General features: G+C 44.3%; 1 pseudogene; it reads left to right on the forward strand.

Moving 5' to 3' along the window:
- Nucleotides 1-7,988: 7,988 nt before the first annotated feature.
- On the forward strand, nt 7,989-11,583 carry LOC123493435 (bisdemethoxycurcumin synthase-like; annotated as a pseudogene).
- Nucleotides 11,584-13,485: the final 1,902 nt, after the last annotated feature.

Consider the following 13,485-nt stretch of genomic DNA (forward strand, 5'->3'; position numbering starts at 1 on the left):
GAGCGTTTAGATCACTAAAGTAGTGATCTAAACGCTCTTATATTAGTTTAGGGAGTACTTGCTAACCAACTATAGCTAGTGCATGTCCTACTATCCAGCGCCCCACATTGCTGGTTTGAGGTTGCTGCAAGCCTGCAACCATCCTTGAGTCCACACCGACATGGTCCACTATGAGACTGTGGTGTCATCATGGACGAGGAAGCTACTAGATGTCCTATGATCCAGTGCCCCACATTCTTGGTTTGAGGTTGCTCCAACGATCCCTAGTCCACATTGAGATGGTCCATTGTGAGGCTGTAGTGTCATCATGGATGAGATTGCCGTTAAAAAATATTAGACCTTCTGAAAGAAATAAAACAATTAAATAGATAACCTGTCAAGCAACGCATGCATTTTCTAATTAACTAGGAGACGGGCCCACTCGATCCGCGGGCTAGAATTTTTAAAATTTTATGAAGAGAGCATAACATCTGATTTGTTTTAAGTAATGTTCGAACCAATTGTGTTGTCATTAGAAATATAAGACCTGCTAATGTTAGTTTAACAACTTAATATTGAATATTTATATGGCCAACATTTGAGCCTTTATAATGAGAGATTATCATTTTATTTGACAAATATTTTATGTAACCAACTCTGGAAAATGTAAATATGAGACTTACAATTTAAATATTTCAAGACTAAATAAAATAGTTTAGAGAACCAACCATTGTTTCATTGGTCAGTACGGCAGTCTTGAACCCATCTATGAGTGTCTCTAAATCTTAGTGGAGAGAACTATTTTTCTCCATCGGTATTTAGGTGTTTCCATAAAAAAAACTAACTACAAAACTGCCTATATGGTTGCATTCTAGACATGTTGGTTTTTCTCTATGATAACCAAATAACAATTTATCTTTTTCTTCATTCTTATTTGTTATCCGTAGTGTGAAAATTGCATATTTATATAATAAGCTCGGTCGAGATATCCATATTGGTATCATATCCAAACTTTTTTGGCATGCTGCTTTGGTTTGAGAAGTAATAATTCCCTAAGGGCATCAACATCGGGACCCCTTAAATTGCCCCTGTACATCTGGGCGGACTGCTGGATCACTGCCCATACAGGGAAGACAAGGGAAAAAATCCACCCAACCAAACTGCTCACATTGTCCCCATATGTTTGTGTTGTCCGTGAACCCTCTCATATATCCAGCTCATATATGAGGAGGATGTGAGGGATCACGGACGCACTAAGGCGCGGCATGCATGTGCGATGTGGCCCCTCTCTCTCTCTCTCTCTCTCTCTCTCTCTCTCTCTCTCTCTCTCTCTCTCTCTCTCTCTCTCTCCACCAATCAAATGCATTTAACCTGACAATTTTGGGGGGGAAATGAGGGACATGGCTGCATGCATGCACAAATGAGGGCGTAAAACAGATACACCCGGACACTGGCGGGACGCGTCCACGGACGTTTGAGGAGCCAAATTTAAGTGGATCGACTATAGATAACCTAACACATAGTGTAAGTAGCACACATGTACATAAGGAGAACCAAATGTATCTTAGATGACCAGTGGAATATTTATTTTTTACCTAACCATTAAGATTCAAATGGTAGGTGATTTATTATGCACACGTTTTTCGAAATGGTTGTTGATCCAGGCATTTACTTAATGGGCTGTTGCTGATGACAAAACTTGTTCGTCCTTTTTCGGGCTTGGGACATGCATCGACAACATTGGTCGCCCTACCCTTGTGCATATCCAACAATTTGAACACTAACAATATTTGTGGTTATCTATAGTATTAACTTCCCAAATCCCAAGAAGCAAATTAAATAGAAAATAATTGAATAGGAAAAGGAGGGTTGGTGGAATTATAGTACATATAATGTACATAGATACACAAATGCACTCACATTATAGGATTGTAATACATAATAAGCATCATATATGAGATACTAAAGAATATTGATCGAGGTAGTATCACAATGGTCATTAATTTGTAACATTTATCATGTATATAAATTATAAGATACCATAAGCCTATCAAATCACATATTAAAGCGAGTAATTGTGTCTATTTTTTATTAACTGTTTCCATTACGTCATTGCTTCTATTCGGTAGTATAGTGAACCATATCCTTCATGCTATTTATAGTTAATAAAAATCATGTTCGCATACATTAGCTTGTAATCTTAATTTGAAGACATTTCTTCCACAAAAAACTATCTTTGCAGTATGTATGCTTATCTAAAAGGCCAGAAACGCCATCTAGTTTGATAACCATAATACAAAAACTGTTGATTTATGTTTCTACCTTAATAAAAATTATTTATAGACTATTGCCTTAACCACTTCATCATCTTTGCTATCTTTGTTGTTTATCATTACCCACAGTTTATTCATTTTTGTAACTCTTCAGAGTACTATGGAAAACTCTCCATATGTGGAAGAAAAATGTTTTTGCGGACATAGTCCTACCTTGTTTAGAGATTGTTCCGGGCTTTTACCGAGATAGGATATTGTCTCCACTTTAGAAGGAGCGTCCACACAGATTCAGTTGGTGACATTGATTCTTGGAATATATACCTCTTCTCCCTCATGTAGTCCCATTATTATCTACAGAATCTTCTTCAAAGTTGAATCATAGCAAAACAAATTCCATTACCACTGCATAGCCCAACACTTTGTATGATATTAGGTCAGAGCAACCAATTTTGTTTTAGCTGGGCTCTGTTGTTGTTCTCTCTGCTTCGTTGAGAGTCGCCATGGCTGCAGGCCTGACTCAAGCCATCTTCCTCTGCAATGGCTTATTAGCATCATACTTGATTTTGTACGTGTGTTTTGTTCAGACTGATGAATACATGTCGCATGAATGACAAAAGTGGGAATATTTAATTTGATTTGGCAGTATGTATATAAGTCTTAATTTCAAGTTGAACCAAGTGTGATTTGTATAGGAACTGCCGTACACATATCTTGTACGTGAAATTAAGAAGATTCTAACATGATCTTGTGTTATATGCAGAAACATATTTTGAGTTCCAATTTGGACGGGCATTAAGAAGCATGTGTACATGATCACATATACACCTAATTGGCTTCAGAAAATCTACCATACACATTAAGAAAGAATGAATATGGGAGCAGTTCGAAGAAATCCCGACCTCCAAGCTAAATGGCCGGCTGAGGCATAAAGTTGTTGCACGTAAACAACTTGAAGCCATGCCGTTGTTGTTGCTCCCCAATGTATAGATATTGTGTGCAGCTAAGTGCAACGATACCTCACAATGACCGGATCCTCTCGCGCAAAAATCCCCTCCCCCCGCGTCACCTCCTCTGGCGGCTCGGGGGCGGCGGGGCTCCTTTGCGTCGGCCTCGCCAGCTAGCGGGGGATCCATTCGGCGGCGCTGCGAGATCCAGTACGGTGGGCCTCTTCACGGGCGCCGGGGAGTGGATCCGGGGCTACTCAGCCCGGATCCGGCGCATGGTCGTGCGGGGCTGGTGGCGGCGGGGTCGAGCGCGTGATGGTCTTCCTGCTGGTCCGGTTGTGCGGGGCTCGATCCAGCGAGGCTGGCGAGGTGTCTCGGTGGTCGACTCGTCAAGGCTCGGTGGTGGGCGCTGGCTGGAGGGGGAGAAGCCCGGCGCAACTAGCTAATGATGGCGTGTCGCAGCGGAGCGCACAGGCTGGTGGCGGCTTGGTGCTCCTCGCCGCGGCGGCGCTTGAGTGAGGCCAGATCTGCGCTGGAAGTGAGGGTTTATGGCCGGCGCACGGCAGGTGAGGTGGTGATGCGGAGGGCCTGTTGGGGTCTGGCAGCGGAGACGTGGCTCGTTCTGGTGGTGGCGACACCAGCGGGAGGCAGTGCTGGGTTCTCACGGGCAGGTTGGTGGCGGCGCTGCGATGGCTCGGCCAAGATGAGGTCTTGCGAGCAGCGAGCGTTCAGTCATCCCTGTGTGGCGTGGTGAGCGGTGGTGCTTTCCTGGTGGTGCCGGCCTGGGATTTTTCTATGGAGAGGCGGGTCTGACCGTCGCAAGGCCGTCCCTTGGAGTGGGCGACGGCCGTCGCGAGCAGTCCTGGACCTAGCCGGAGGTGCTGGTTGGCTGCGAACCCTTGTGCAGGCTAGGGGTGGATGGTGTGGTCCCGATTTCCCTGCTAGGTGGTCGGTCGTCGGTCCTCGTCTATGCAGCTACATCGCCAAGTGTTGCGGTGGCGGCGGTGTGAGGCTTCTTGGTAGGGCTGCCAATCCCATGGAGGCGTGGAGATGGGCGACGCGCGGATGAAAATCTTGCATGGCTCCTGCCGGGCCGGCGGTGATGGCACCCGTGGATGTCATTCCCCTCCTTGGAGGCATCGTCGAGCGTGTTCGCCTCATCCCTCGCGCGCTTGGTATTGGTGGATGTCTCCGGGCGAAAGCCTAGATTCGATGTACGGATCAGCACAATGGCAGCGTACTCGACGCCACTCCTCTGTTGGGAGCATTGTGTTTGGAGACATGACTGGCTCCGCCTTGCTCTTCTCCGGCGTTCGCCGCTATCATTTTCTGATACTCAGTGGTGCTATGTACGTTCGTCGTCGGTGAGTCCAAGACGGTGTCTTCCCGGATTGGATCGAGTCCTGCCATTCATCTGCCACTTTCTCTTAGACGCCAAGGATGGATGGTGCGTTGACAAGAGAAGTTCTGTAGAAGTGTGGTCTTCGGAGGTGTCTGGCGTCGGTTGAGACGCGGTGCTCTTTATCAGTTTAGGATAGGCTTTTTGCATTGTAGCTTGCCTAGCGGTGGTGTTTGTCTGTGGTCTTGCCGGGTGTGGTGTTCATGCTACGCTCCGTGTTCGCATTAGTGGTAGCTTTCTTGTAACTAAATTCTGCCTTCTATAAAGCTATGGTATAGCGGTGGTGTTTGTCTGTGGTCTTGCCGGGTGTGGTATTCATGCTACGCTCCGTGTTCGCATCAGTGGTAGCTTTCTTGTAACTAAATTCTGCCTTCTATAAAGCTATGGTATAGCGGTGGTGTTTGTCTGTGGTCTTGCCGGGTGTGGTGTTCATGCTACGCTCCGTGTTCGCATCAGTGGTAGCTTTCTTGTAACTAAATTCTGCCTTCTATAAAGCTATGGTATAGCGGTGGTGTTTGTCTGTGGTCTTGCCGGGTGTGGTGTTCATGCTACGCTCCGTGTTCGCATCAGTGGTAGCTTTCTTGTAACTAAATTCTACCTTCTATAAAGCTATGGTATGCCTAGACGTACTCTCGAAAAGAAAAACAATGACCGGATTAACCATGTCCACATATACAATTACAAACTGCAACTGCGGCGTGTATGCACTTGTTACTCATGGCCACCTTAGTCTATATTTATCTGTCTAGCTATTGCCGCGTATGGATAAAAAATACATACACGTGGTTCAGATCCATTGAGACAATGGCCACCTAGGCACGCCATAAGTCCAAGTAGCCACGCCATGATCTCTGTTGTACACCGCCATATCCTTCGTCCCTAAGCCAACATTGCTCTGAATGTCCAGGACAGGTCCGGCACGAAAACTTCAACTACATATCTGCACATAGCCTCACGATGACATCTCATAGATTTCTCTAGACTCTGTTCTTTATTACGTACTCCCTCGTCCCTCGCTTTTCTTGCCACGTGTGGCTTCTATGGTTTACAGCTCATCTGGTGTGGGTACTGGTCGGAACCTCGATTAGCCAAAACTGGAGCGTTTGTCGTTATCTGATCGCTTTGTCAATGTAGAAATGATAAGATTTTTAAGGATAAAACTATGCTTCGTTTATGGTAGTCTTTACAACGTGTGAAGAACAGAGACCTGTTTACGGAGGTGTGTACACGATTGTAGGCCATGGCGAGAGATACTTTTACCCGATATGGATGGAAGCATGATCTTCGGATTGGCCCTCCTTTGTTTTTTTAAGCGCAAACCATAGAACAATAGTTCTACGGTATATTTTCATTTATAGTATATACAAAGCGAAATACAAAAGAAAAACAAAAATAATTAAAACAAAGAAAGTCATCCAATGCCAGTTCTAGAGGTAATCATGAGCAAAAAACATCTAAAGTGTTCCTAGTGCAACCATCACAGAGGAGCACTGATCCAGTCTTGTAATGCAGCACTGTGCTTTGCAGGAGTTCTAAATATTGTTTAAGCTTCAATTTCCAACAGTTGACACTTGGTACCTCATTTCTGAATATTTTCCCATTGGGCTGCATCCAAATGTTCCAACAGCCTTGAATGACTATTTCCATTGCAATCTTGGGCGGCAAATTTTGCTTGGCCAGCAACATATCATAGATAGAGATGGCAATCTTTTTGGCTGGTTAAATACTGCTCCAGCAATCTTGAGAGAAGTAGCAGTCCCAAAACAGATGCCTTGAAAACACACTCATAGCAGTCCAGGTGAAATGATTTTCGTTTTATCAGATTTCTTGAGTTCACTATATCATAGAGTAGTAACCAAAGGAATATCTTGTGCCTAAGCCTGCTAGAGCTTTTCCAGATCCAACCAAGAATGCAGTGTGCTTACAATTTCCACATAATTACTTGTATTCAGCGTTTTTTCTATTTTTGATATGTGAACTTGGTTATGGCTGTGTGCATCTCAGTTATACAGAGGCCGGGTGTAATGCTTAAATCTTTTAAGTAATAAAGAGCCCTTTATCGAAAAAATTAGCCAAAACTGGAATTCGGACAACCAAATACACATTATAATGAGTCCAAATAATGCTCAGATACATGTTGGGACAAATATATACCAATAGCCAAATAACACACTATTGATCACGAATGTCTAAACAACTACTACTTTACGGAAATATCAGGGCTATTATAATTATTACATGTATGGAGATAAATTATTTTGAGACAGACAAAGTACTAATAATAGAGAAAAGTCACTCAAGTTTGTAACCAAAAATTTGTGGGTATAGCCATATAGGTTTACGCATATTGCCATGACCATGTACATTTATATGGATATATAGCCATGATCAATATGAAACTTTCTTATGTTGTTAATCGTATCTCATGCCTCGGTAAATGGAAAAGCAAAGATGAATCGAAACAGTTACAAAATAGTACTATTATTAGTACTTTGTGTGGAAATACTCCATATATGTACAAACTACTCCATATATTTAATCTAGAGATCTTCTGCTAGAAATAGGTGGGGCAAGTAATGAAAAAGAAAAGGACAATATATGCATGCAGAAGATCACCTTGTGGGCTTCAGATTGCTTGCCGGCAAAGAAACATGCGTGTCCAACTAAGTTAGGAAAGCAGACAAGTTGATTGATTTCATAGCGAGGCTACTGGCTAGTACGTACCAAAAAGCTAGCTTATCTATTCCTCCACTGGCCAGCACACAGGAACTGCATATTGGTCAGATTTGTCTTGATTTCTTGGGGAGACTAGTATGTACGAGAAGAGCCTCCCAATGAATTCTTTTGCTGGCTGGAAACACATGCACAAAAGGCAGATCAATCCATGAAGCAAGGCACGAACACACGCTTCAGATGATGACTTTCCTTTTAGATATAATAAGAGCATCTCCAATCAATGATGTGGATGTATAACTAACTAAGTTTTACATCACGAATGCCCAAAAGCGGTGCTCTACTGAAAGGGTAACACGGTGGCTGATTTTAGGGATGTCATCGCTGAGTAAGTGGACATATCGGTTGTGGTTTTTAGATGTACAAAATTAAAGGTCAGATGTTTCTAATTTTTATGGTAATTTCTAGCATATTTCTCCTTTTTCGGTGAAGCACTTTTAATATATATATATTACTGTGGTAATTTCTAGCATATTTCTTTTTTCTGGTTAAACAGTCAAGTATTTTTAGTATATAGAAATTCAGATTAATGTTCAATTTTCTAGCGATTTCTCTTTTTTTGGATAATTAACCCGTCAAGTATTTTTAATAATAGATAGGTGTTGACTCTATTTTAATACAAAGTCTCAGGCTCTCCCAAAAATATATGCATAGGTTGTTGAAAGTTAGACAAAACAAACTATAAAAGGATGAGCCAGCGGAGCCCCTGTAGACGCATCAGCTTGAACATTCCAAAGTGCACCCAGCAAAGAACGTAACATACATACAACGCTCATCCATCGGCCATGACTGCAAGAACAAACGGAAAGATGGGCATGCGGCAGCAAGCGGAAGACCCTGCGGCGATGCTCGCCATAGGTACGACGAACCCAACGAATCTCCTGCAGCCCCAAGATGTCTTTGCGGAGAAGTTGTTCCGCGTGACCAAGAGCGACCACCTTACTGAACTCAAGGAAAAGTTAAAGAGAATCTGTAAGCACACGTCCATTAATTATTTCCTTGGATTGACTGTAATCTTTATGTTTTCATTCATTCATAGATAGTTTTGCTAATTCTCAGTTGCCTGATCAGTCTATTTTTTTTAGAAAAGAACACGATAAAAAATTGTGAGGATTTGTTTCAATTTTCATAAGAGCGTGGCCAGTGGCGGAGGACGAAATAAAATTAAGGTGGGGCGAACTCTAAAGCATAGAAAAAGTATATAACACAAAATGAAATAGAACATGCACACTAATAATGTTATATATTCCACATACAATCACAGAAATAAAATGGAACTACCAACCACCGCTCACTTCCAAGGCTGCATTTTTGTCGGTGTTGTGCCAAATATGTTGATGAAGGTGGGGAAAAGTATAACACAAAATGAAGTGGAACATAGGAGTACACACTAATTCTACTCCTTGGCCGATGCACTCTCGTTTAGATATTTTACCCCATATGCACCATAGTAGCTCGAGTACCACACGTACACAGCTAGCACCAAGTTTGCCCGATCAAATCCTCTGACACATGTATTCGTTAGCCTTTTTTTCAAAGAAGCAGAACACCTTTAGCTTCTTTTTTTTTTGAGAAACAGAACACATTTAGCTAGATCAGCCGATGATTCTAGCCGGAAATAATGCACGCACGTGAGCAATTCGTTGGATAGGCACAATCCCACGGGTATCCAGCCCACCACCTTTTTTTTTCCAACCGGGCTCACAGCCCTTTCCATTAATTTTGCAATCAACAGAAATACATCAGTCTGTTATCAAGTCTTTGTTGTCCAGCCACTTACTAAAGGAATCTAGACCGAAATGATGGAAGCAAAAGGAGACTGAAAGGGGGGGGCGAGTTGGCGCATCATCAGGAAACCCACCACATGATGATCCTGGAACGGACCATCCGCCATGGGACGAAAACCTGATGACAGTTACAAGCCACTGCCCAACTAAAAAAGTTTCAAGGATGAAACTGCTGATGTAAGACGCTGAGCAAAATGCTACCAGGAAGAGCTAGTCTAGCGGGCATCAAACCCCAGTGGAAACAAGACCAAAAACACTAGCAATGATCCCAGCTAGCCGATCTGGATCCCATCCCTGTCTCCCAAGAGAAGTCTGCCACAAGGGAAGGATCTGTCCGCCAGAGCAGCAGCCGCGTTAGCCAACCTCTTCACACCAGTCTGGAACTTCACCTTATCTTCTCCTTTAAGCAAACCTGCCCAATACAACATAAACGAGCAAGCAATGAGAACAGCCTCCAGTGGAGTATGAGCAACATATTTATCAAAAGTAACTTTCTTGCGGAGGCACCGAATTCCCCAACATATGGCAGCAATAATCATCATATAGAAATGCTTTCCTCCTGGAAAGAACTTATAAAGCCAAGCCCAACTTTGCCAAAGCGATCGAGGACAGCAAGAAGTTCCAACTGTCATCCCCAGCACGCCCCAAACCGTACGGGCAAGCGGGCAAGTAAAGAATAAGTGGTTCGCTGTTTCCACACTTGTACAAAAGGAGCATGCAGGATTCCCAGACCACTTCCTGTTGCGCAGGTTATCTCGCGTAAGCACAACATTCTGAAATAGCTGCCATAAAAAGATTTTAATTTTCAACGGAATAGGAGCTTTCCACACCCATTTATAGTTAGGGCCAGATAAGTTTCTCTCTAACCACTCATAGACCGACTTAATAGTAAATTTTCCTTTACTATTAAGTGCCCATGAAATTGTATCTCCAGCCCACCACTTAACTAGGCACCTTGGCCCACAATGAAACACACGGTCCAATACCCCAACCCTAGCCGACGACTGCTTCCCTTCGTTTCTACTCCCTTCTTCCTCCTAGCGACGAACGGATCCAGCCGCCACCATGCATGAACTCGACATGGCAACCGATGATGCCTATACAAATTATTTTTGGCAAAATCTAAGGTAAGACGGTCGCCCTGCCTTGCCCTACCGGCCTACCAGGTCCTCCGCCCCCTGAGTGTGGCTAGTTTTCAATCGACTAAGACTTGACCAAGTGTCAGTCAAATACTTAAATGATATAACATGTAAGAAACAAATATGAAAAATAAAAAATTACACCGATCTCAAAGTAAGATCTCGGAAATATAGCATCCAGTGAGGTTTAGCAAGACTGTTTTCATAATTGCATCGAGAAGCGCCACTTCCACCTGACCGAGGAGACACTGGGCGCCCACCCGGAGTTCCTCGACAGGGAGCTTCCATCCCTTGACGCTCGAATAGACATGGTAGCCACCGACATGCCGAAGCTCGCACAGTCCGCCGCGGCCAAGGCCATCGCCGAGTGGGGCCGCCCGGCCACCGACATCACCCACCTCGTCTTCAGCACCTACTCTGCCCTCCAGGCCCCGAGCGCCGACCTCAAGCTGGCCACGCTTCTCAGCCTCCGCACCACGGTCTGCCGCACCATCCTCAGCCTCCACGGCTGCTACGGCGGGGCCAGGGCGCTCCACCTTGCCAAGGAGCTGGCCGAGAACAACCGCGGGGCGCGCGTCCTCGTGGCCTGCGCCGAGACGACCCTCATCTGCTTCGGTAGCCCCAACAGGGCCAACCTCGTGGGCCATGCCTTGTTCGGGGACGGCGCCGGCGCCGTAATCGTCGGCGCCGGCCCCTTCAGTGAAGGCGAGCGCCCGCTTTTTGAGATGGTCACCACCACGCAGAACACGATCCCCTGGACCGAGCACGTGATCAGCATGCAGGCCACGGCAGGCGGCATAGACTTCCACCTCGCCATCCAGGTGCCGATGCTGATCGGGCAGAACGTCGAGCGATGCCTCCTCGACGCGTTCGATGGCGATGCTCCGGCTTCCTGGAACGAGCTCTTCTGGGCGGTGCACCCGGGTGGCCGTCCGATCCTGGATAACATAGACACGGTGCTCAAACTGGAGCCGGGTAAGTTGGCGGCCAGCCGGCGTGTGCTCCGCGAGTACGGCAACATGAGTGGCGCCACCATCTTCTTCGTGCTCGACGAGCTGCGCCGGCGTCGTAAGAAGGAGGAGGATAGTGGCCACCTGCTGCTGCCGGAGTGGGGCGCCAGGCCTTCGGGCCGGGAATCACCATCGAGACCATGCTGCTTCGCTCTCCACGCTAATCCATGTCGTCGATCGATCGATCACAAGGAGGAAGTTACTACAGAAGTACTTATACTACCATATACTCCGTACTTATTTGTGTGTGCGCGTGCGTAAAAATGCATGCATACGTCAGTCAAGTCAAAGAACACAGACAGAGTCATGCTAGTATATAAAATGTATAAGACCAGTGATTAAGTACCTGGGTGTAATAATACTGTAAAAGAAAAGGTACCTGGGTAATGCATGCAGGCCTACATGAAAGGCAAATAGCCGGTATATATAGACGCAAATAGCCAGTAATAGAAAATTCAAAATAAGTTTACATGTGATGTTCTTTATGCACAAGATTTTTTTTTTAAATTGAAAAACTCTACCTAATATCTCTCCAATAAAAGATAATATAATAAAAATGTTAAAAATAAGTTGAAATATAAGCACATGTAAAATATGTAGCTGCACAGATTTGCATGTCACCTTGCTAGTTGATATGTACAATAGTATCTGCAAGTGATGCCATTGGTGGAATGAATCACTGAATGCACACTCACATGAGAACTTGACATTGCCAACGTGCATATAATCTAATGATAAAAATAGGTGGATACTAATGTTGGATCCCCATAATTGCCATCGTATATTCTCAATGCTAGTACCATCATCCGGCCACAAAAGCATGGCAGTGAATTTTTAAAATTAACTTAGTTGAGCATACGAGAAGCTATGCGCGAATTTTTCATAGGAGGTGGTGAGGCTCGAATCTGGGCTGCTTAGCCCACCAACCTGTGGTGCTAACTGGTAAGACTCCGGCCTCTTATCTGACAGATGATTTTATAAATGCAGTCTTGCAGTTGCTTCTTCCAACTGTTCCTCATTCAACAGGTCGCTCACCATGGCTTGAGTTTGACGCCATGATGAGATGAGCTAGCGCGTCGATGTAGCTAACTAGTGGTTCCCCCGCAAGAAAAAACTAGTGGTTCAGTTAGTTATTAGGCTGTCAAACAAGGGAGTCTGTATCAATAACATAAAACATCACATAGAAAGATACGTATCAAAATGAAATCATGTTCGGACAGACTACAGTGTATAACAGTTGGCAAGGAGGCAAATGGCCAGTAACACGTGATGTATTTTTGGTACAAGATTTTCGAACAAGTGTAAAACTCTACCTAATAGTACTCAAATAAGCGATAATATAATAAACATGAAAACATGAAAAACTAGATTCAAATATTAGCACATGTAAAAAATCTAGTGGCACAAATGTGCAGGTCTTGGCATTGCCAATGTGCATAATCTAATTATCCGGTTAGATGTGCCAATGTTGGGTCCCCCAGAAGGAGGACAGATGATACTACACATCAAACTAGTCGCATCAATATCTTTTGAATGCTCAGTACCGATCAACCGGCTACAAAAGGACGGCTGATGATAGTACAAAGTCACAGTCTTGCAGTTGCTTGTTCTAACCGTTCCTGGTTGGAGAGGTCGCTCAGCTATGGTACGTGTTTGACGCCATAATGAGATGAGCACGTCAAAGTAGCTTGCTAGTGGTTCAGTTAGTTGGTCGTTCGTAAGTGGTCACACACCCAGTCAGCGTCGACATGCACTTGCACATGTACATAGTACTTTTGCTCGGCAGGCAGCTCAATCAGTTCGTCCTCTACCTGCACAGTCATTCAAATTCTGGCTGGCACGTGACACGGTTACAATTATTTACCGTACATGAATGTTCGATGGTCATCCATCCAATTAAAAATATCTGATATGCATTTTAAAAAAAGCATCTGATATGATTTATAAGATATAGTGATATGACATTTAATTTGGATCCCCAAAAGGACGGCAGCTGATACTACACATCATTATTAATCGCCATGATATCCTCTTTACTTCTCTCTCTCTCTCTCTCTCTCTCTCTCTCTCTCTCTCTCTCTCACTACACATCATTATTAATCGCCATGATATCCTCTTTACTTCTCTCTCTCTCTCTCTCTCTCTCTCTCTCTCTCTCTCTCTCTTCGATAGCTCTACTCTTCAATTCTTGTGGTCACATGCACAGTGATTTATTTTTATC

The sequence above is a fragment of the Aegilops tauschii genome, chromosome 2 (genome assembly GCF_002575655.3).
Source record: "Aegilops tauschii subsp. strangulata cultivar AL8/78 chromosome 2, Aet v6.0, whole genome shotgun sequence".
Taxonomy (NCBI): domain Eukaryota; kingdom Viridiplantae; phylum Streptophyta; class Magnoliopsida; order Poales; family Poaceae; genus Aegilops; species Aegilops tauschii.